Source organism: Panthera leo, chromosome C2, assembly GCF_018350215.1.
Source record: "Panthera leo isolate Ple1 chromosome C2, P.leo_Ple1_pat1.1, whole genome shotgun sequence".
In the NCBI taxonomy this organism is placed as follows: Eukaryota; Metazoa; Chordata; class Mammalia; order Carnivora; family Felidae; genus Panthera; species Panthera leo.
In genome coordinates, this window is record NC_056687.1 from 80545542 (window position 1) to 80569353 (window position 23812).

General features: G+C 47.9%; 1 protein-coding gene and 1 long non-coding RNA gene across 5 annotated transcripts in view; one reads left to right on the top strand and one right to left on the bottom strand.

Moving 5' to 3' along the window:
• ST6GAL1 (ST6 beta-galactoside alpha-2,6-sialyltransferase 1) overlaps positions 1–15441 on the bottom strand; it is a 119191-nt gene extending 103750 nt beyond the window's left edge. For all 4 annotated transcript variants that reach the window (XM_042955015.1, XM_042955017.1, XM_042955012.1 and 1 more), the window contains exon 1: positions 14930–15441. The gene's annotated coding sequence lies outside the window, so the exon portion shown is untranslated. The remainder of the gene's footprint in view (positions 1–14929) is intronic.
• A 112-nt stretch (positions 15442–15553) lies between these two features.
• On the top strand, positions 15554–21246 carry LOC122229666. Its single transcript, XR_006207094.1, has 3 exons — positions 15554–15637; positions 16269–16363; positions 18913–21246. It is a non-coding gene; the product is annotated as an uncharacterized LOC122229666 (long non-coding RNA).
• Positions 21247–23812: the final 2566 nt, after the last annotated feature.

Below are 23812 nucleotides of genomic sequence, written 5' to 3' on the forward strand. Positions count from 1 at the left end.
GTGAGTGGCAAGCCAGGCCCCACCCCAGACCCCGGAACAACCGCAACACTTCCTGGGGCAGATGTAAGTCACCTCAGGCCACCTTAGGTCGGTGCTCAGGCACTTCCTCGTGGGTAGTGTGAGAGACCAATTTCCCCAAGGCCTTGTCCTCATCAGCACTCCCGAAAAGTAAAGACTGCTCCCCCCAGAGGTCCCTGATGTCTCTGTCCCTCCGGTCCATTTTCCAGACCACAAGCCTCTACCAGACGGACATGGCAGGGGCCTGCTCGCCTGGCCACTCCAACATTCCTTCCGGTAGCCTGGCGCGTCTGGAACACCCTCCTGGGCCCTGTGTAACTCACCAAGCTGTTCACAGCTGTCCCGACTCAACTCTGGCCCAGACTTTGCCAGCAACCAGGAAGGCAGGCAGGAGCCTCCCCTCACCCGGCAGTGAGAGAGACCCAGAGGACCGGCCTGCCCCCCTCTCCACTACCTCCCATCAGAGTCCCCAGCCGGTAGTCTGAGTCAGGAGAGCACAGCTTCTCGCCTGTTGACCAAGTTGTTGCAAGTCTGCAGGGAGCACGGCCACGACTGGGGGAGTTTTTATGAACACCTGTGGGTGCCCTAACAGACGTCTGTACGTTCTCACAGGGGCAAGGGGTGTGCCAGCAGTAACAAACCCTTCTGTGTGGCTCTTTCACACTTTGCCATCTTTTCACATCTATGATCTAATCTGAACATAAAGACCAATCTGGGGATAGGCAGCCCCACAATGATTATCCCCTTTTATGGATTAGGTAGCCTGAGGCTACACAGCTGCCAGATGGCAGAGTCTGGACCACAGTTTAGGCTTTTTTCTTCACCTGTTTTACCTGTGAGATAGATTTGTATTTCATAAGTCTAGATGTATGCAAATACATGAAGTATAGTTACCTGGCGAGTCTTGACCTATCAAAATATTGTTTCCATTTGCTTGTCTTTTTATAATTTATGTCTCACAACGGTGGCCGCTCGGGTCTTCTGTGCACTACAAATCCCAGCACAGTGGAAAAATCGTGGGCTCTGGAGCCCAGGCAGCACGGGGGTCCAAGCCACCGTCTCGCACTGTGCAACTTTGGGCCAATAAATCTCTTAACCTCAGTTTCCTCATCCGTACGGTAGGGATAATTATAACCATCCTATAGGGTTGCTGGGAAACTGGGAGATGCTGTGTGTCACACATGGCACACCGTGCACGCTTCATGAACAGTGGCTACTCTTCCGTCCATCCTTTGTTCCCGAACCACCACAAATGCCTCACAGCTACCCAGACATGGCCTGCCTTCACTCCTCCAAGCCTGTGCCCCCGCCCCTGCTAGGCATGCCCTTTGCCCATCCTTGACCTATCAGAACTCTTGTCATTCTTCCACCGTCCAGTTCAAACTCCGTCTCCTTCGTGAAACCTTCCCCTTCGTCCTCTGGGCCCCACCGCCCCGTGGGTCATCCGGTTTACAGTGTCTCATTCTGCTCAGAGTTCAGCATTCATGCAACTGACTCACCAGCTTCCCCATGAAAAGACAATGTCTGATTCACCTATTGTGTCTCCCACCTGCTCTCCACACCCTGAGCATCAGCATCTAACAATACCTTTTTTAGGGGGTACCTGGGTGGCTTAGTTGGTTAGACATCTGACTCTCAATTTCGGCTCAGGTCATGATCTCATGGTTCATGACATAGAGCCCTGCACCTGGCTCTGCACTGACAAAAATAAATAAATAAACTTAAGGGGCGCCTGGGTGGCTCAACTGGTTAAGTGTCCGACTTTGGCTCAGGTCATGATCTGACAGCTGACAGCTCAGAGCCTGAAGCCTGCCTCGGATTCTGTGTCTCCCTCTCTCTCTGTCCCTACCCTGCTCTCACTCTGTCTCTCTCTCTCTCTTAAAAATAAACATTAAAAAAAAAAATTTAAGAAACTTAAAAAAAATACCTTTTAATAGCCTAACACAAAATTATAAAGAGCTAAAAGCCACCCAAGATCCCTCCATCCAGAAAAAAAAAAAAAGATTAATATCATTCTTCACCTGTCTCTACCTTTACATGTAGATGGACGTGTGGAGGATGAAAGAAGGCATGGATGAAACAAGGATGGGTGGAACTACTTAATAAAGCAGCTGTTTTTTATTTTTCTTTTCTTTTCTTCCCATTCCACGGAAAAGTAAAATTTCCTAAATGCCAGACTTTTAATAAATGTTTCTCCCCCCCAAATAGATATTATTTCCCCAAAGATTCCACCAAGTTTGGGGCGCCTGGGTGGCTCCGTCGGTTGCGTGTCTGACCCTTGATTTCAGCTCAGGTCACGATCTCAGGGTCAGGGGTTGGAGTGCTGTGTCCGGCTCTGTGCTGACAGCAAGAAGGCTGCTTGGGATTCTCTCTCCATCACCCTCACAAAGTGGCCTCCCTCACTCGCTTTCTCTCCCTTCTCTCTCTCTCTCTCTCTCTCTCTCTCTCTCTCTCAGAATAAATAAATAAACAAAAAAAAGATCCCTCCAAGTTTAAGAAAACAATGAGTTGACTGGTTAGAGTCATGACTTTTTTATTATTATTTGAGAGAGAGAGAGAGAGAGAGAGAGAGAGTGGGGAGGGGCAGAGAGGGAGAGAGGTAGGGGCGGGAGAATTGCAACCTTCTCAGCCTGGAGCCTGACAAGGGGCTCAATCCCACAACCCTGGGATCATGACCTGAGCCAAAATCAAGAGTCAGCCGCTCAACCGGCTAAGCCATCCAGGCTTCCCACCCATAACTTTTTCTCTTTAGACAGTATGAGAGCGGGAAAGCTAGCACATACACTTTCCTCTTCACTTACATTCTTGTTACTTCTCACATTCTTGCTTAGCTTCTATTTGAGTAGGTTAAGAGCTCACCAAATGACCCTTAACCATGCCTTCCTAAGCCCACTTTTGATTCATCCTTCTCATGATCAGGTAGGTTTTCCCGAGAAGAGCTCACGTAGGCCCTATTCCCTTTGTTCTTGCATGCATGAAAATGGCTACCTGCCTTATCCTTGTAGAGTGATGTACGTCAGTGCAAAAGTCTTCAGTCATGCTGCCTTTCCCTCAGAACCCTGTAAATATTTCTTCTTCTCCATGTTCTCTTCTGCTGCTGCTGATCGAGCCTGAGGCCAACAGGACTTTTGCTCTGTGGCATAGGCGAATTGCTCCCAATATCCATTTTCCTCCTCTTCCTGAGTTTTTGGGTTTTTTTCTTTTTCTTTTTTTTTTTTTTTTTTAAGTAGGCTCTACGTCCAACATGGGGCTTGAACACAGCCCTGAGATCAAGAGTCACATGCTCTACCGACTGAGCCAGCCAAGCACCCCGCCCCCGACCTGAGTTTTAAGAGGGTGCCCAGCTCCCCCGCTGGAGACATTCTTCCAGCCTCCTTTGCAGCCAGGCATGGTTGCCACGTTTTGGTCAATGGAACGTGAACAGAAGTGACATGTATCTCTCAGATGCCTCAGTCACCATTCTGAGGGATCGCCTCTGTGTAACCTTTAGAGCTCTGACTTTTGTCTGATTAATTTCCTTATCATTTTTCTCAGCATGCACTGTGATCCTCCTTCAGCCTTCCCTCTCTAACAATTCAGTTTTCCGTGTATACTACTTTGTTCCTTTATTAACTTTTCCACGATGATGTCTGCATCCTCGTGTTTCCTTAGCTCTGGAACTGCCCCCTTCTAATTCATTCTTGTCTCTGAGCTCTCCGTTGATTACTTTTCAATAAACTTTATTTGAATGCTTGAATGGATACTGCCTTCGACCCAAGAGCCAAGCCCAAGCCAGAAACTAATTAGCTTGGGAGACGGGAAGAATAGGACAAAGGTGTCCCTTTCTTCATGGGGAGAGACAGAATAATCTTAGAGGTCATCTATGAGTCATCCACCTTCCTGATCATACTCATTCTTAAAGGAACAGCTCAAGACCCACCTGTTCCAGATTCTTCCAGCCCAGATTGATTTTGCTCCCTCTCCCGTACCCAAGGGTTTCTCCAGACTAAACATTCACAGGTAATGCTTAGGCTGCTAAGTGAACCTGGAACTTGTGAGAAGGGGCATGAAGGTTCTTCACCTCCCTTGCCACAAAGTTCGGCACATAAAGGTTTCCTTTGAAGATTTCTGGACTACTGAGTCTCTGAATGAAAAGGAGGGCAAAAACCAGAACAACCCTTACAAGAGGCCTTCAACACAGACCTACATGATGCATGTAGAAGGAAGAAGATTCAACAGGGTATTACCCTTGAAAGATCAATGGAGAAGGAACAAGCCTCTTAGCCAGCAAGCCTGGCCTTCCCAACCTGCCCCTGCAGGCACCTGATTAGGCCTACATTCAAGTACAAAAGCACCTTAAGTCACTCTCTGGCTGACTGTGAGCATGTCACCCAACCTTCTTCAGCCTCTGTTTCCTCACCTACTAAACAGAGATAACAGAATATGCCACAGAGGGAAGTTGTGAAAATTATAGATAATGCATGCAACGGCTCCAGCCTCATCCCCACTCCTGCCTTGTCCCCACTCCTGCCTTGTCGTGCTCCTCTGCAGGAACACCAATCTCCTAGGGGCTCTCCCGCACATGCAAACGGGCCATTCTTCACCCCACACCTTTCCTCCTGCAGCCCCTTCTCCTGCAAATGCCCTTTCCCTGGAGGCTAACAGCTACTGCCCTCCAAAACCCAGCTTAGGCATCACCTGCTCCAGAAAGCTTTCCCAAACTCGCTACACCTTCTTCCCGGCTTCATAAGGTTTATCACACAAGATCGTAATTAACATCTAAGTGTCTACCTCCAACTAAGAACAAAACTGTGGGAGTATCTGGGTGTCTATTCTAAAATGCACGCTGTGCATCGGCTATAACGGGCATTCGATGTTTGTTGAATGAATGAACAAAGCAAGGACTCTGAGAAGAAGAGGGTGACACAAGAAGTCTGTCTGCCACTAACTCCCAAGGCCTTGCTAGTTACACTGAATATGTGTATATATTACCTACAACATGTGTAAATATTCCCAATGCCTAGCGCAATGACTAGCACATAATAGGTCCTCAATAAATACTTGATGAATCAATTAACGTTGAATAAACTTTACAAGAGAAGAAACTGTTTAAGAGCCTAAAACCACAGGTGCAAGATAAGCCCATAACAATGCCTATACTGAGTTCTATTTACAAGCCAAAGGCATTTAAGGTAGCCAAGCAGCGGTACCCACTAATCTGTGGCCATACTCACCACCGGTATGTGTGTTCCTAGTCATAACCAGATAATGAGTCAGGTGGATATCCTAGCGTTAAAGGGCAAGCAAAAAACAAAAACAAAAAAACGCAAACCAGGCTTGACGCAAACAACTCGTAACCAAAACGAATGACAGATAATGCTATCCACACATGAATGTCCCATGAATTCTTCCTTTCATATGTTCTCAGGGGAATGACAGAAAATTTCCATCATCCCCTGTACGGAGAAATTGAGCCAAGCCCCCTGTGAAACTAAGGACGAAGCCCTTCTCAGACTCAAAGGACTTGGAATTATTAGCAGTGGATAAACCTATAACATAACATAGAGAAAGAGCTTTGCCCCAGGCCAGCTTCAGTAGTCAGCAGCAGTGAATCTTCGGGGGAGTCTCTACCCCTCTCTGAAGCTCAGTTTTCTCATCTGCAAAACGGAGCTAATGACCCCAAGACACAGTGTCACTATGAGGACTGAACGAGAGAACATACATAGTGCTTCATCAGGGCCAGGGGCACAGCAAAAGCCCAGAACCTGGTAAGCTTGCCGTGCTGCCCGCACCAAGACGCAACTAACCCTTAGGTCCAAGAGGCTCCTCTTAAACCACAGAAAAGAAAGGCACAAGCATTAAGTATGGCGGGTGCTATCGGAGGACATTCAAGAGGTTGCAAAGGGTACAGTGTTGCTAAAATTAAAGTTGACTGACATCTCAGCACTGGGCTAGGGAAACCAGGAGATGGATGCAAATTTAGAAAGACCGTAATCAAAAAAAAATTTAGAATCATCCTCCTGGGACACGTAGTTCTTTTCTGGTTGCCAGATTTCCTGGTCATCTAAAGTGTATGTGATATATTTATTACTATGGAAATAATTTATGAATAAAAAGTCAAGTAGAGCTGAAGCCAAGGACAGAACAGGAGGAAGGTTGCCAAGATCCAGGGGAAACAATGTTTCAGCCTCCTTTGAAGGCTTCTATTTTATTCCACCTTTACAAAGCTCCAGTTACGCCCTCCCTAACCTGTCCTGACCCTGCAGTCCTAGTTTGCCTCTTTCTGCTTCTGGTCCCACAGGCTCTTGTCCCATAGGCTCCCAAGGCCGGAAGGGGCCTTAGCAGGCACTTTGGTCAACCACTCCACAACCAAACTGCAAAGTTCACACGCAACGTCGGCTTGAATACTCCCCCCAGGGAGTTTGCGGCCCTGTGACACAGTTTGTTCCACAGTCGGGAAGTTCTGCCGAATAAGTTCTTCCTTATCTCCCATCCTCCTGTGCTTTTCTTCCAACCTATGCTGGTTCTCCCCTCCACAGCAGCCACTCAGTGCTCCTCCCATCCTTCTTCCACATGAAGCAGGTGCCACTTACGATCCCCTGCAGGCTGGAAAGTCCAATGCCCACACTTATCCCACCTCCAACACGGTGTCCTAAACTTCTGTCTTCCAAGGAGCCCATCTCTGGATTCGCTTCCTTTTCCCATGATCTGTATCAGAGCCAGGGAAACAAAACACTCCAGATGGGTCTGATCAACCAGACAGAGCAGAGTGGCACGGGTGCACTCTCTCCTCCAAGCCTGAGATCAAATACTCCTCTTCTTCCCTCTCTCCCTTCCGTCCCTGTTCCAGGCCTCCCACTGGGTCCCCTCAGGTCCTGGGAACAGAAACAAACCTGACAGTGCCAGGGAATGTGCAAGGAGGAGGAGAAGGTGATGACGCAGCTCAGTGCCTTGCACTTGCAGCCAAGGGCACCCAAGCCGGCAGGCTATCTCCAAAAATAACCCTGTCCAAACAGTCAGCCTCTTAGTAATTCCCCAGGAGCCCTTCGTTCTAGCTTTCCAGGGTGCGGTCCTCAGCGTCCCTGTGCCTGGTCCCTCGCCACCCTTTCCAGAGCCTAATGGACTGGCTCCATTTAACCACTGACATTTACAGCCATTGTTCCTTATGTCCAAGGTCTAAATATACTTAGAAATATATTTTTATGGAAAATTTTTACAGTTAAGCAAACATCATAATATAGACTGTAATGCAACTACAAAAAAAGCATCTGCATGCACGGAGAGGGAAAGATCTCTAACACATATAGTCAGGTGGAAAAGGCAGTCTTGTAAAGTGGCAGTTATTATGGGATCCATTTACTGAGCTTTAAAAATGTATCTGTGAAGGGGCACCTGGGTGGCTCAGTCGGTTATGTGTCCGACTTCAGCTTAGGTCATGACCTCACAGTCTGTGGTTCAAGCCCCACATCAGGCTCTGAGCTGACAGCTCGGAGCCTGGAGTCTGCTTCGGATTCTGTGTCTCCCTCTCTCTCTGCTCCTCCCCTGCTCATGCTGTGTCTCAAAAATAAATGAACTTTAAAAAAAAAATTTTTAACATATCTGTGTAGAACCATGAATACACAAGTCAATGTATACAAAAGGGGCAGAAAGACCCACAAAAGTGCAAACAGTAGTCACTTTGGAGAGAAGTGGGATTGGGGAAAATGGCAAAAGGTGAGGGGGGTAATTTTTTACTCTGAATATCATAAAAGGAAACAGATTTCACTTACTACTTGTATGAAGAAGCCACCTGGCCTTAGGTGTACCTTTCCCCCATTGTCATCGATCATCTCAGAGCTGGAAGGGGCCCTGGGGACTAAGACACAGGTCCTTGAGGTAGGGTACCCATGGTGGCATGCCTTTTGCCTAAGGTCACACAGCCAGCTAGCAAAAGCCAGAGACCACAAGTCATAGTACAGGCCCTGACATCGTGGAACCCCCAGAGGATTAAAAAGAAGGCTTTGACTTAATTACTAAATCAAACCAACTTTATTCTTTCAGTTGAGTCAGAAATACCTACTTTGGTGAACAGCCAGATGGAAGAGACCAAGGTCATCAAACCTGGAGGGAAACGGGTCTCAGGAAGGACCTATCACTCAGGCATGGCTGGCAGGCCCTACCTTCTCTGGGCTTCCTGGCCCTCATCCATAAATCAGAGGGACGGGCTAAGTGACAGGGGACAAGGGACAAGACAGATTGGCGGGCACGGAGTGCCGTGGGTGCCAGGTGTTCGTCTGAGCGACCTCCGCATCCTCAGAATGAGACTGGCAGGAGCACTCCCTGAGTGCATCCTGGGCCGAGGCGCCGGCAGTCCGTGACCTTAATTCCATATGGAAGCCCTGCCTCTCAGGAGGGGAAGGCTGGGTTCAAGTCTGACTCAGCTCCCCACCCCCACCCCAGCACCAAGCTGCTTGGGCTGCTGCATGGATTACCTCATTCGATATTCGCCAAACTTTCAAATGCGCTCAAAGAAATTCAGAAGTCACTTGCCAAAACCATACAACTGGGAAAGGGTGGGGACCTTCTGCAAAATTAGGTCTCCTGACTCTACATTCAGTGCTCCTTCTATCCTGCCAGTTTGGCATGCAGTGGGGCCTCCTCACTTGAGCGATAAAACTTAAGTTCTTGGGTTGGCTCCCCACCAACCCCTGTCTCTCTCTCTCTCTCTCTCTCTCTCTCTCTCACACACACACACACACACACACACACACACACACACACAGTCCCCTAACAGTGACAGCAGAGACAGGCTCCAGGAGCAGCACGACTCAGATATGCATCATGCTGATAAGATGTCTGGGATGTGCTTCAAAGTCATCTGGGGTGGCCTGTGGGGATATACGTCAGCTATGAGTTGTGATAATTGTTGAAGAGAAGTGATTGTTTACAGGGGTTCATTACACCATTCTTTCTACTTTTGTACATTTGAAATTGCCCAAGATCAGACTTTTTTATACTGCATCATGCAAGTGATCAATTTGTCACCTGGTAGGTGGTTCCATTGTGATCAACTTGCTGCTTCCCTCGGCACACAAAGCCACACAATGGCCTGCTGTCATGTTAAGAAAAAATATCAGGGCCAAAGTTTCTGCAGGGTGTGAAAATCCCAATTATAGCAATAATAGCCATCGCTTACTGAGTGCTTCCTGTTTACCTGTCACTGCAGTGGACCGTTTAGCTATGATTTCATTTAATCCTCACAATGGCCCGGTAAAGGTGGAGCTGTTAAGCCCATTTTATAGAGAAGGAAATTGAAGTTCAGAGAGCTTAACTAGCTTGTCCAGGTCTCCACCTGTGATGAATGATGAGCAAGAATTCAAATCCTTCATCATAAGAAAAAAAAGTCTGTAACTACACGTGGTGATGGATTTTAACTAGATCTATCGTGGTGATCATTTCACAGTATATACAAATATCAAATCACTAAGTTCTACACCTAAAACTAATGCAATGTTGCATGTCAATTATACCTCAGTAAAAAAAAAAAAAAATCAAATACTGAATTACATGTGCTTTTAACTTCTACTGCTCCCACAATATGTAATACTTTGGTACGTTAGGACTTTCTATGTAATTGGGACTAAATCTATGAAATTTTTCAAATGATCATATCCTTCACAGTGTAACCCAGTCATTTTAACCTTAGGATTCTACACGATGCAAACTATCTTGGAATGTAGACAGGGATTAATTCACAAACACATTATTCACGGTGTCAATCACCACAGGGCAAATGAGAAGTACCTGGGCTATCCCACAGTGGCCTTCATCCCAGAAGCCTTACTCATGGATGCTCCAGTCTCGGGTGCTTGCCCCTCCTCTGTGGTCCCACAGCACCCTGTACCAGTCTCTTGTTTCCTGGTCCCCTCCACCGGATCATAAGCTTCTTTAAAGCTAAGCTCTTCTCACACATCTTTGGTTTAGAGTGGGCACTCGAATACGTGAGGACTGAATTAGTAAATGACCATGGAGTTGAGGATTTAACATCTACAGAAACTGCTTAAGCTGCTGGAGGACAAAGGATAGTACCAGAACCCAAGGTCACATGCAGTGCCCTTCCCCCTCCACCTTAGACTTTAAACTTTTTCTACAATAAAAAGTAACAAAAATGACTGGAGTTTGAATGCTTGAGGCAGGGTGGGAGAGGGGGAGGAAGCTGGAGGTGCCTTCCTCTATAGGCCCTCATTGAAATTCCACTGAAGTGACTAGATCCCATGGGCCATGTGACCTTGGAGGTGCTGAGCAGCTGATATGGGTGATGAATGAAAGACGCAGCTTTAATGTGGACTTAAACTATGTCAAGTACATCTGAGAAGGTTAAGCAAGAAAGGCAAGAGATGACTGCACATACAGGATGTTCTCAACCATTTAAAGAAAATACATCCATTTGGGAAAAAAAAAAAAAAAAAAGACCAGAGGGAAAACTGCCAAATGTTAATAGTGGTTACCTTTGAATAACGTAATCTTTGTCTGTGTCTCTATACTTTTTTATACTTTCCAAATTGTTCCCAATGGGCATACTTGATTTTTATAATCAGAACAATAAATAAAATTTAAATCACGAAACTGATTCTGAAGGCTAGTAATGATTTCGAAAACCTCTCCAGTGTTTTAATGCGGTGAAACTGCATTGCTTACTATGTTACTGTTACAGATAAGACTATAAAAAGTACATCTACTGGAATCAGAATGCCATCAGGTAGTTTGAGTACACACGCACACAAGCAAGAAAATGTATTTTTCCCCAATTCAGTTTTTAGTGAATAAATCACTGATACCAGGTCTGAGCAAATTCTCAGTATTCTAATGTTCCATAAGGTATTGTGAATTTCATTAATGAACTATTCCTGTCATTTTTTAATGTTTATTTATTTTTGAGAGCTAGAGACACAGAGCAGGAGCAGGGAGGGGCAGAGAGAGAGAGAGAGAGAATCTGAAGCAGGCTCCAGGCTCTGAGCTGTCAGCACAGAGCCCAACACGGGGCTCGAACCACAAACTGCAAGATCATGACCTGAGCCAAAGTTGGATGCTTAACTGACTGAGCCACCCAGGCGCCCCGCCTGCCATTTTTTTAATGCAACCACATCCTCACAACTTTAGAGAGCTACATTCTCTTTGAAGCCTTCCTCTTCCACTCACTCGTTTACCATCATTGGTTTGATTCCCGGAGAAAAAGGCAACACCCCTCTCCATGCCCCCTCCCCAGTCAATATTGAGATAAATTAGATCTACTTTCTGTGGGTTCCTGAGGACAATTTCTTATTGCAGTGATTTTTTTAAGTGTATTTATTTATTTTTGAGAGAAAGAGAGAACGAGAGCGTGTACCTGGGAGCATGACCAGGGAAGGGGGAGAGAGAGAAGGAGAGAGAGAATTCCAAGCAGGCTCAGCACTGTCAGCACACAGAGCACAACACAGGGCTTGATCCCAGGAACCCTGAGATCATGACCTGAGCCGAAATCAAGAGTCAGACGCTTAACCGACTGAGCCACCCAGGTGCCCCTCTGAAGACAATTTCTGAGGGGAGATCCAAATGTATTCTGCATCCATTTAAAAAAAAAGGGTGGGAGGGCTTCTCTGTAACTCCAGGTCAACACCAAACCCCAGCCTTAGCCTGCCTGTTTGTCAGTAACACAGAATGAATGAATGCCATCACTTTAGACTGCACAGCTTTGGTTTTTATTTGTTTCTTACTAGGTTTAATTACCTTAGAATCACACAAACTTTACAACTCTCCAAAGGCCCCCTTTACAATGTGGCAGGCATTCACCCCTCTTTGTTAACTAGGTAGGGTCTCCTAATTTGAGTAGAGGGCTTACTCTATGGGGTTATTCTCCCACCAACATCCTCTGCCACTTAAAAAGCTGGTGAGCACCGGAGCCTGCCAAGAGGTCTGAGCAGGCATAAGCACGTGTCACATCGCTGGATACCCACAACAACGCCAGGATATACATACCCATCCTTCCCTTCACATTAAACAATCATATTCTCAAGGAACACAGGACACAGAAGAGCTGACCCAAACTCCTCTGATCCTAAGGCCTAAGCATCTTCCACTCCCCTGGAACAGCCTGTGCAGAGACTGGGCAGGAAGGACTTTCACTGTCCAAGGAAGTGAGGAACTGGAGCCCAGGAAGGTTAATAGCACAGAAAGCTAAGTGGGGTCTCTGGCTTCTGGCTTCTTGCTGCCTTTTGCTTTACGATTATGTTCAAAGCAGGTCCCCACTGGGGAAGCAAGCAATAGCAGGAGAACATGTAGGAGGCCAGGGCAAGGGTGGAGTGAACCACTTAGTAAACACTACAGAAAAGTGATCCCCAATGATAACTGCAATACTCCTCACCATATCTACCATAGGGATCCATGGCTCTGTACCATAACCAACACCTATTTAATTCCTTCAGGAATTCATTCTCAGACTTAAAGAGTGTTGTTATAACAACCATCATAACTTTGACTTTACTCTGGGGTACCAACAACAACTCATTTGATGCAACGGTTTTCCTTTTACGCACAAAGAGAAATTAAAAGCAGACACCTTGCTGCATGTCCTTAGGCAAGTGATTTCTCCTCTCTGGGCCTCAGTTTTCCCATTTGGAAAATAAAAGGGTCTGGCGGGATGATTCCCAAGGTTCCTTATAAGGCAAGCATCCCGATAAGAAAGCTATACTCAAGTGCCCAGTGGAATTACCACAAAAATGAAACACTCTAGAAACCCTAAGAAAAGAAACAAGTGTAGCTAGGAGATAACAGGGACAGGACAAAACAGCACATTAGCTTTGGGGAAACCCAGACTCCAAGTATCTGTTGTTGGGTTTTTAAATTTTTATTTTTTTGGTTTTTTGTTTGTTTTGGTTTTTTGGTTTGTTTTTTTTGTTGTTGGTTTTTTTTTTGTTTTGTTTTGTTTTTCCAACTTTTCCTCTGCCAAATACAAAAATAGGCAGCTACTTCCGGGGAAGTCTCAAAAAGAATTTAATTAAATAAAATCAATGAAAACAATGCCTTGTTCTCCCACAAGTGTCTCAGGAGTAGCTTGCTAAGAGACACTTTCTTCCCTGTGGGTCTGATGTCAACAGCCTAATGCTTAGGCCCAAACAAAGGCTTCCTGGCATAGAGATGAGAGGCAAATATCTAAGTCCCCATATCTGGCCCTATTCCAAATTGAGGGGAAAGGGACAGTGAGAAGAGAAAAATACCAAAGTTTATGAAAGGCTAGCAGAAGAGTAAAGAATTACTAAAGCTATCTTTTCCCAAATGAATAAGAACTCTTAAAAGAGATAATGGAAGGGTGCAGCTTTCAATCTGAATTACTTTCTTTGTTTAACTCTGTTCTAAGGCCACTGATTTTTAGACTAACCTGGTTGTGCCTTTGGGGGCTGTCAAGGCCAGGGGCAGTGTGGGAATTGGGAGACCCATACTCAAATTCTCTTTCCCATTTCACTGGTTTAAACTCCCGCAAGGCATTTTCCAGGCCAACATTACCCGCTTGTAAAATAAGAGGGTTCCCTAGATCCCCTTTAGATCCTCAGTAACAGTGGTTTGGAGCTGAAGGCCCTCCAGTTCTCCCCAGGGACAGGTTTAAGCTCCAGAGGGACTGGCGGCCAGTGAGCTCAGCAATTGCACTCTAGCAGCGGTGCCTCCGTGCCTGCACACCCCACCCCCCACCCCCCCACTCCCACAACCTTAGGGTCTTACTTCTGCACCAGCACCATTCCCTAACAAGCCAATGCACCCACCCACCCACCCACTTCCCGGCTGCCCGAGCAGGTCTGATGAACCAAAACCTGCCAAGGTGAGCAGAGCACATGTAAGCAAAGCAAAAACAAAACAAACAAGAGCCCTCTTATCTGGACCTCGGAATTTCTCTCAAACTGATCTCACTGAAGATAAGAGCGTCCCTACCCAGAACCAGAGGCCGCGGCTGGCCTCGCCTGTAAAAACTAAAAACGCAAAGCGAGTCTCAAGCCAAAAGAGGCCAGTGCCAGACGCAAGGACCTACAAGGCAAAGCTCAAGCAAAGGGTCGAGAAGACCAAGACCGCGCTGGGCGCTGTTTAAATTGGACTATTGTTTCTGCAGGCTGGGGAGGCGCTCGCCATCTCCCAGCAGGGGCAGTCGCCTGAGTGCAGGGACAATGGTGCACTAGGCACGGTCTTTTTTTGGAGAGGGACCCATGGGCCCTTAATTCAACCCCGGTGCGCTGGAAGTGAGGGGCTGCCCTGGTCCCATCCAGTAATGCACCACGGCCGGGACAGGCTCTCGGCCTGGGGCAAAGCTTTTTGTAGCTGCTTTCGTTTTTTGTTTTCCCCTTTTGGCAGACTGGCAGTTTGGCCTGAGGGCCAAGTGGTACCTTTTCAATGTGTCTGTCGTCCTCCTCTGGCCAGCGGCGCCCCTAGCGCCTCTCCCTCCCCCGCGGCTTGAGACAATGGCCCGGTTCCGCAAGGCGGCAGTTCCAGGGCCAGCCGGGCGCCGGGATCCCCGCGCAGAGCGCACGTGCGTTTGTTATGGTGCCTGAGCCCCCACCCCCGCCGCAGGCCTCAGTTTCCCGGTCCTTAAATCTAGCAGCGGGAATGCGCAGGAACCCGGAACGCGCGGGGCGTCCCGCACCTGACCCGTGGCGCGGTGCGGGAAGCGGGGCTCCCGGGGGCCGAGCGCACGTGGGTTTGTTGTGGGTCCGCAGACTCGCGGAGCCCCGGGGGAAAGCCAAGGCGGTCCCCGGGCCGGGAGAAAGCCAGAGACACCCCGGCCCCACGGTGGCCAGCCGGCCGGCGAGACTGCCGAGGCGGCGCTGGGCACCGGCTCCGCGCGCCCCGCCGCCCCGCTCCCCTCCCGTGCCCCTTCGCACACGCCTCCGCCCGGGCCCCGGGCCGCGCCGCCGCCCTGCGCACCCCTACTCACTCGCTGCGCGCTCGGCCGCCGGGGCTGCGGCCCCTCCGCCCGCTCCGCGCCCTCGCCGGCCCGCAGCCGCTCCCTTTGTTAGCGCCCGGCAGTGCCCCAGATGTCTTCCCCGGCCCGGCCCGGCCCCGCACTCCCCTCCCCCAGGTGCCGCCCGTCTCCGCGCGCCGCGGCCACAGGGGAGCCCGGCAGCTGGGAGCCCGGCGCCAGGTCCCGGCAGGAGGGTCTGCTGGGGAGGAGCGGGGGACTGGGGCTGAGGGGTGGAGGGGACGGCGAAGGAGGGAAGAAGAGCGCGGCGGAGGGGCGGGGGAAGCGAAGGTCTCCGTTATGCAAATAGTCGGGCCGACGGGGTGGGTCCCCGGTCGCACGGCGCCCCAGACACCCTGGCCTGGCCCTCCGGGGGTCGCCCGCGGGCGGGCCTCCGGGTTAGGGGTGCCGGGTTAGGTCACCTCGTGATGCGGGGACCCCGCTTCCACCACCCCCCACCGCCACCGCCACCGAGGAAGGCGGAAGGAGGAACAAGGGGAGGGGCGACGCGGAGGGCCGGGATCCCCAAATGCCGGCTCTCCCCACCACGCCCCAGGTCCCGGAGGGTTGAATGCTACACTCACAGGCTTTCCGTCCTCACAAGTGGGAACTGTTAATCCTGGCTCCGCTACCGACTGCCTGTGTGACTGAGCAAGTCACTTAACGTCTCCGAACTCTTCTTAGGTAGGATATAAAACGGCAAAATCTCTTTCACGGGGTTTGACCCGATCCTGCCCAACACCGGGCGTAGCATGTGCTAGGTGCTCACAAACACTGCAGATACAAGAGGAGTGTGGGCCCCAAGCTGCCTGCAGGCTGGGGGGACGGGAGGCCTCAGGTGCGGTGTTGAAGGGAGCGAAGTTCCTTCCTTTCACTGGGGCTGAACTGGGGCTGCTAGGGAAAGGCGTGCACCGCCTGTGGAGCAGGTGTCACCGCTGTATACTGACCATCCCCGGTGCCCGGGGGGGGGGGGGGGGGGCTGAGACAGAAAACCGCCCCACAGGAGGGCCAGAAGCAGCCTTGGGCCACCACTCCAGTTCCCGTAGAGAGAATGGAACTACCGGTGGCAACAATCATCACCCAACTGAGTTTTGAGCACCCACTTGGCACGAGGCTATCTACGTACTTGGAGGGAAAGGGGGAGTGGAAGTCATTTGGGCCCTCTGGGAACACACAGTGTGGGGAACACTCCCAGCACCTGAAGCCCTGACACAGAACTCTGTCTCCAAATTGAGGTGACCACTCCCCACCACCAACTCAACTTGGGGAAGGGGAGGTCACATCCTCCTCTCATCCCTCAACACCCTTCTTCCAGGTATTGCTACCTCCCTTCCCCTCCTGCTAGGCTGCTGGCTGGCCGGCTGCTGAGGAAGTGTCGCTGCTGGGTGTACGGAGCTCCAGTTCCAGGAGGTGCCGCAGAGTGAATTCAGATGTCTACCACCAGCTAGCTGAGTATTGGTTTGGGTCCCTCAGCCTCTCTGAGCCTCTTTTTTTTAACGTTTATTTATTTTTGAGAGAGTAGGGGAGGGGCAGAGAGAGAAGGGGACAGAGGGTCCAAAGCAGGCTCCCCACCGTCATTGCAGAGTGCCATGCCATGCTCGGTTGGAACCCAGGAACAGTGAGATGATAACCTGAGCCAAAGTCTGACGTTTAACCAACTGAGCCACCCAGGCGCTCCTTTCCGAGCCTCTTTTGAGCCTCTTTCCTCTTCTGTATCATGGAGATATTAATGATGGTGTTGTCTTCAAGATTATGTGAAATGACCTGTATGAAGCCTTTGGCTTAGTATCTGGCATTTGAAAGGTGCTCCTAACGGTAACCGTAACGTGAGTGAGTGAAAGTAGACAAACTCATGAGACTACTTCTGGGAGGATGCCATATTGGAGATTTCAGACTTTATTCCGAGAAAATTGGAAGCTCTTAAAAGATTTCATCCAGGGGCATGGCATGCATCCTTGTGTTTTACACTGATTTTTCTGCCAGCTTCCTGGAAAGTGGATGGCAGGAGCAGAGACTGTGAGCATGGGGCACAGAGACCAGTTTGCAAACTGCCATCAGTGGAGCTATAATAGGAGCTGGGGGGGGGGGGGGGGATGGGGCGCCTGGCTGGCTCAGTCCGTTAAGCTTCCGACTTCGGCTCAGGTCATGATCTCAGGTCATGATCTCACGGTCCGTGGGTTCGAGCCCCGTGTCGGGCTCTGTGCTGACAGCTCAGAGCCTGGAGCCTGTTTCGGATTCTGTCCCTCTCTCTCTCTCTGACCCTCCCCCATCCATGCTCTGTCTCTCTCTGTCTCAAAAATAAATAAACATTAAAAAAAATTTTTTTTTTAAATAATAGGAGCTGGGGCAATGACAGCAGGAATGAAAAAAGAGGACACGCAAATAATACCTACCATTTGGGGAGCAAAAGCAATTTGCTTATTATATTGCCTCTCCTTTTCATACCATATGTGGGGGCCTTACCCTATCGTATGAATAAGAAAATTGAAGTCACCGAGGAAATGAAAGAGCTGGAATTTGAACCCTTTTCCACATGCGTGGAGAGCCTTAATCATTTCCTTCCTCAGTATCACTTTTATGTCAACACTGCTTAAGACTCAAGAACAAGGAGACGCGGGGCTGGCTCCATCAGAAGAGCATGCCACTCTTGATCTGGAGGTGCTAAGTTCGAGCCCCACAAGTATAGAGTAGAGAGATTACTATGAATAAATAAATAAGTAAATAAGTAAGTAAATAAATAAAAAACAAACAAACTTTAAGAAAAGAGAAGAATGGGGCGCCTGGGTGGCTCAGTCGGTTAAGTGGCTGACTTCGGCTCAGGTCATGATCTCACGGTCCCATGAGTTCACTCTCACGGGTGAGTTCGAGCCCCGCGTCGGGCTCTGTGCTGACAGCTCAGAGCCTGGAGCCTGTTTCAGATTCTGTGTCTCCCTCTCTCTCTGACCCTCCCCCGTTCATGCTCTGTCTCTCCCTGTCTCAAAAATAAATAAAACATTAAAAAAAAAAAGAGAGAGAAGAATGAAGAACAAGAAACAGAGGAGAGACTTTTTTAGCTCCCTTCCCACTCCATATGACTCTTTATAAGAAGAACTACAGCCAGATTACAGAGAAAACAAAGCAAGAGGCTCACTCTGTATTCTTGGCTTACAGGGCCAAAGTGACCACAGATGACATGAAAAGCCCAAGAAGTTTCTTTTTTTTTTTTTTTTTTTTTTTTACTTTATTTATTTTGGGAGACAGAGAGAGCACAAGCAGGGGAGGGTCAGAGAGAGAGGGAGAGAGTGAATCTCAAGCAGGCTCTGAGCTGTCATCACAGAGCCCAACACGGGGCTCCATCTCAGGAACCATGAGACCATGACCTGAACTAAAACCAAGAGTCAGACCCTTAACCAACTGAGCCACCCAGGTGCCCCCAAGAAGTTTCCGGGGCTGTGAGGCAGATGTGTGGACGGGTAGGGAAGATCTCCCTGGAAGATGTCCAGGGAAGGAGCAGCTGTGGAGTTATTCCCTTTGGGGGCCCCTCCCCCAAGGTTGCAGTTGGGGTCTTCTGACCTATAGATGAGAGGCAGGAGAGGGATGGACCTGTCCTCTCCAGCCTATGAGCCTTCCTCATGTATTGTCTCTAGGGCCCCTGACTTGACAGGTTATTTTTCTTAGAAATATAAATACCTAATTTCCCTCTGGACACTACCTCAGCTCCCCACCCCCATGACCTCAGTCTTTGCCCATGAATAATATTTTAAGTAATGCCTTTCTTAGTCATCACTTTAGGCGGTTTACTGGCTAATACAAATAATGCCCTACTTTATAATGTTCACTTACAGTGAGCCGCTCACAGACATGCTGTTTCTAGCACTCTTAAATTGGAGATGGTGGTATTGCACAGTCTTATAAGGAATAAGGAAAGCACCGGAGGCTGAAAATATCTTCCCAAACCCTTCTGCCTCATCTCTCTCCAGATGCTCATGTCGAACCTTCGATGGCGTCCACAGTTCTCTGCACACTTTCAACACCCACAGTCCAGTAAAAGGGCGGACTGAGGGCTAAAGGAACTGCCGTGTGGTCTACCTGCGCCCCCTACCTTAGACTTCAGTGCTCTCAGCTTCAAGGATAAAGATACCTATGCTCAGCGAAGTCTAAGGAACCCAAGTCACAAAACAGAAATAGAGGAACAGCATCTCTGGGAGAACAACACTAGGGACAGAGGCTGGACACTAGAGATGGGCCCCTTGGAAGGACTACAGCCACAAGACAGGGAAATGGCTGGGCCGACCGTGCCTCGTACAGCAGGCAGTGGCCTTGCAGCCTCAAGACCTCAGCATTAGATATGGGCATTGGGTAAGCAGGTGTGGCCTTGGAAATGGGCATGTCATGGTGGACAAGCTTTCATTGGACTGCACTTCACCCAGTCAGCTTTAGTGTCCAGCCTTGTCCCAGGAGATACGAGGAGAAACCAAGTCCCAATTCTCAAATTACTTGTGTTTTAGCAAAATATCTTTTGGTCCAAATAATTAACACAAATTGCTATGGATTGAACATCTACTGGGTGCAAGGCAGCCTATGTGCATGTTCTCACTTAATCCTCACCTGGGGAAGGGGTATCATTCTAGAACCCTGGTGTACCTAAGTCTTCTTAGGCTACTCTTCCTGTTGTCGCCTGAAGGCCAATCCTAGCATGAAATTAATGTATGGGAGGCAAGGGTATGGTTATAAATCTCACGCTAGGAACATTAAAAAGCAAGAGAGGTCTTTCCTGCAGGTTTCTTAAGGAGACAAAGTGGTGTCACAACAAACATCAAGATGCAAGGCTTCCTAGGTATCCACTTACAACATCCCTTTTTCTGAATTCCACTCCAGACATCACCTTCACACATTTCTACAGAGGCCTCCTCAGCATCTCTCTCCCTTCTATGATACTCCTCCAGCTCCCCCCACCCCCACTTCCCAAGTCCTTCCCTCTAGGGGTCTCCCTTAATTTTAACTAGCCATCTCTCAGTGACCCCAAAAGATGTGAGGAAAAGAGTAGGAAGCTGCAAAAAAAAAAAAAAAAAAAAAAGGCAATGCCCATGAATATAGATCTTTACGTTTACAAATGGCTTGCATATACATTATCCCACCTGAGCCCTTTTCAGACTCAGAATAACCTGAGAAAACTGAGACTCAGAGATAAAGTGAGTTGCTTAAAGTCCACTAGTGAGTGTTGAGCTGCACCTTGAAACCTAGGCCTCTTTCCTTCAGACTACATCTGGCCCAGGGCTGCAAATGCCTGGACAAGCCCATCAAACTGTCAATAACATTTCCCCAGCTACAGCTGCCAGAACTGTCACCCTGGTGCCCCAGGGCAAGACTCAAGCCATGCCCAGGAGACCGAGTCACCAGCAATGGAAGGAAGTACAGAGACGAAAGGACTCAGAAATCAAAGATACTTGTAATAAATGCCTTCAAAAAGATCCAGGAAATTGGCTTCTCTCAAATGACTTCTATCAAAACCAAGGTGCAAAGTCCTGTGTATTTATTACCTGAGGATGACCTTCTGAATAACCCACAAATAATGGTCAGGCTTCTTGCAAGAGAGTGTGTGGGTCAAGGAAATATTTTTGAAATTAACAAATGTTTTGAGGGGAAAAAGAAACTATCCCATGCCTGTTGGTGATTTCTCCCAAACCTGTCTCTGTTTTGTTTTGTTTTGTTTTTTTCCTAATTGTATAGATCAAATTTGCTTTAGGAAATTTAGAAAATTCAGACAAGTACAAAGAAGCAAGGGGGAGGAAGATATTGTCAGCCCATCAGCCACAGGCAGAATTAACCTTTTGGCCTATTTTCTTCCAGTTATTTGCCATGCATTTTTCTACAACTTTTCATAGTTGAGATCATGATATATAAAAATGATATCCAGCTTTTGTCCCCCACTTAAAGCATAACAAACATTTCCTGTATGTATATAATAATACATGTATTCATTCCCTTTAGCCCTTATTAGATGCAAGGCAGACATTCTTAGGCAAGTTGTTAGTGGTTTTTTGCACTATTTGTTGGCTGTATGAGAGGCAGTTTAGGGGCTAAACTGACTCACTGACTCTGGAGTCGGGCTGCCTGGGTTTGAATCCTGACTCTGCCACCTCCTGGTTACATGACCTTGGGCAAGTTAATTTACCCCTCTGGCTCCATTTCCCTACATATAAAATGAGGATCGTAGTATCTGCCTCACAGAGTAGTTCTAAAGATTAAATGAGTTAATTACATGAAAAGTGCTTAGAATAATAAATGGCATGGTAAGCGCTAAGTAGTAGCTATTAGCAATCTATGGTATATGTGGTCACATCATAAATTATTCAGCTATTCTCTTGCAGCTGGACAGTAAGATTGTTTTCAATTTTTCCACTATTATAGATAGTCCTATAAACCATTTACTGCATGCATTAGTGGAGGAAAGGCAGATTGAAACTCTGCTGTGGAAAAATTCAAATGCCAAGATAAGGTATTGAGAAATTCAGGATAAATGACCCAGGAGAAAAACTCTCCTTAGAAGGAGGTATCCAGTCACCTTGAAGAGATGACATTTAATTCTATGGCAAACATTTGTTGAGCTCTGTGCACCAGGAAAGGGTCTTGGCTAGATCAGGGAACACAGAGACGAAAAGGGGACACCAAGACAAACAAGAGACAAGACTGAATCTCAAGGAGCTTTATTCAGTTACAAAAATATCACATTTGTTATGTCCAGGAGTGAATTTTCACCATGACATATCTCTATGGTTCACTTATGTGGACAGGGATTACAAAACGCCTGATTTCAAAGGACCAATGCAGTAGGAAATACAGAGACAGCCAGTCTTCCTTCACGCCCTTATGGAGAGGACTTGATCAAGAACGCCTATTTCACAGAAGAGAGGCGTCTGGGTGGCTCAGTCGCTTGAGTGTCCAACTTCAGCTCAGGTCATGATCTCACAGTTTGTAAGTTCGAGCCCAGTGTCGGGCTCTGTGCTGACAGCTCAGAGCCTGAAGCCTGCGTCAGATTCTGTGTCTCCCTCTCTCTCTCTGCCCCTCCCCAGCTCCTGCTCGCACTCTGTCTCTGTCAAAAATAAATAAACTTAAAAAAAATTTTTAAAAAGCCACCAACCATGCCTAAGTATAGCAGTGCTGCATGGCCAGGGGAGCCCTCTCTCCCGATATTGTCCTGAGTGAGGGACTCTTTGCCAAGCAATTGTGAGGTTCAGATGGCTCAGACAGGGCTGCAGCCTCAGCCACATTCTTGCTGACTCTCATCACCTATAGTTAATGGGCTACAAACAGCTGGACAATAACCTTTTGGGAAAGGCCACATTTCCCATCACTGAGATAGTTCCTAAAGTTCAAATGTCTCCTGCAAAGCTGCATCAACTTTCCAGCCCCTCTTTGTATAGGGTACAACGCAAAACCTTTTATACCATGAGAAACCTGGGTATACAGTTGCAACCTTACCCTGCCAGGAGAGGGTGTGGGGATTGGTGATTTGAATTAATCCATAACCAGCCCTGCTAAGGGCTAAATGTGTGGACAATCAGATAGGCATTTGAGGAAGCACCGATGAGGTTCGGTGCAGGAAGTAGCCTCTGAACAATGTCACATTATCCATTACAGTCCTTCTTCAATGACATCATAAAGCACTCAACTGTCAAGTTCAATTAGCAAGTAGGTGGTCTATAATGATAATTACAGTCTGTACCTCTCAACCTAAATGGCTCAGAGCACCACAAAGTCATGACTTGAAGGCCTTAGAATGACTCCATCCAGGAGGCAGGGACACCAGGGTAGGCCCGCTTACGTGGAAAATGTGTGTGTGTTTCTAGAGTTTGGAGGAGGTGAGGTACAGACACTTGTACTAAATATATACCATTGTGTTTAAAGTGTTGTATCACATTGGCTTGGGGTCCTTTCAAACAAGCTGTAATTGCAGGGAGCACGAGATACCTTCTATCATACCTCTTTGGCCAATTCCTCTGTGAGGCCTTTCTTGAACTCACAGGAAGGATGGATAGTTAGGAAACTCATTTCCTTGCCCAAAATAGACACAAAGTTCCTAAGTTCACATTCAGAGTGAACTACACAGGAGAGATTTTTATTTGTAGAATCTGGGACTCATGGTTGGGTTAAGAAGAAAGGGGCACAGTGTACCTGCTTGATTTTAATCTACTCCCTTTAAAATGTGTTCCTCACATAGAGGACTCCCAAGGCACTTTCCTATACACCTTTCAGTTGAGGTCTAATTTACAGATAAATCAACTGAGGCTTAGAGACTCAAATGGCCTGCCAAAAATGAGCCAGCTAATAAGTGGCAAAGTTTGGACTAGCGCTGACATCTTCTGCCTCTGTTATAGATGCTAATAAGAGGCCGCAGGCAGCCCAGAAAATAGAGAGAGAACCAAAGACTTAAAAAGCAGAAACTTCTATGGTCCAGCCTCCCATAATGAGGCGCCTGAGAGAAATCAGGCCTTGCTCATTATTTTCCGACTTTTCATAGTGGTCAGGGATCATTAGGCTGGGTTTTCAGCCTGTCTCTTCAAAGGGCTAAGAAAAACATATCAGGTGATAAATGGAGGTGGTAAAGAATGGCCAGAAGCCTCGTGGAATGTTCTTGTTTCTGCTGGGAAGAAGGAAGTCACTCATCTGAGGTAGCTTTGTGTGACCATAGACCCCTGACGATACATTTCCTTCACTTCAGCGTTTTTGGCACAGAGGGTAAGGAGGCATTACTGCTTCCGAGATCTCATGAGCTAAAAGAAATGATAGTTCTCAGTTATTGATTACTGAGGTGAAATGGAACATGTTAAGATTAGGATCTGGATATTCCCAGATGATCTGAGAGATAATAACGACCTC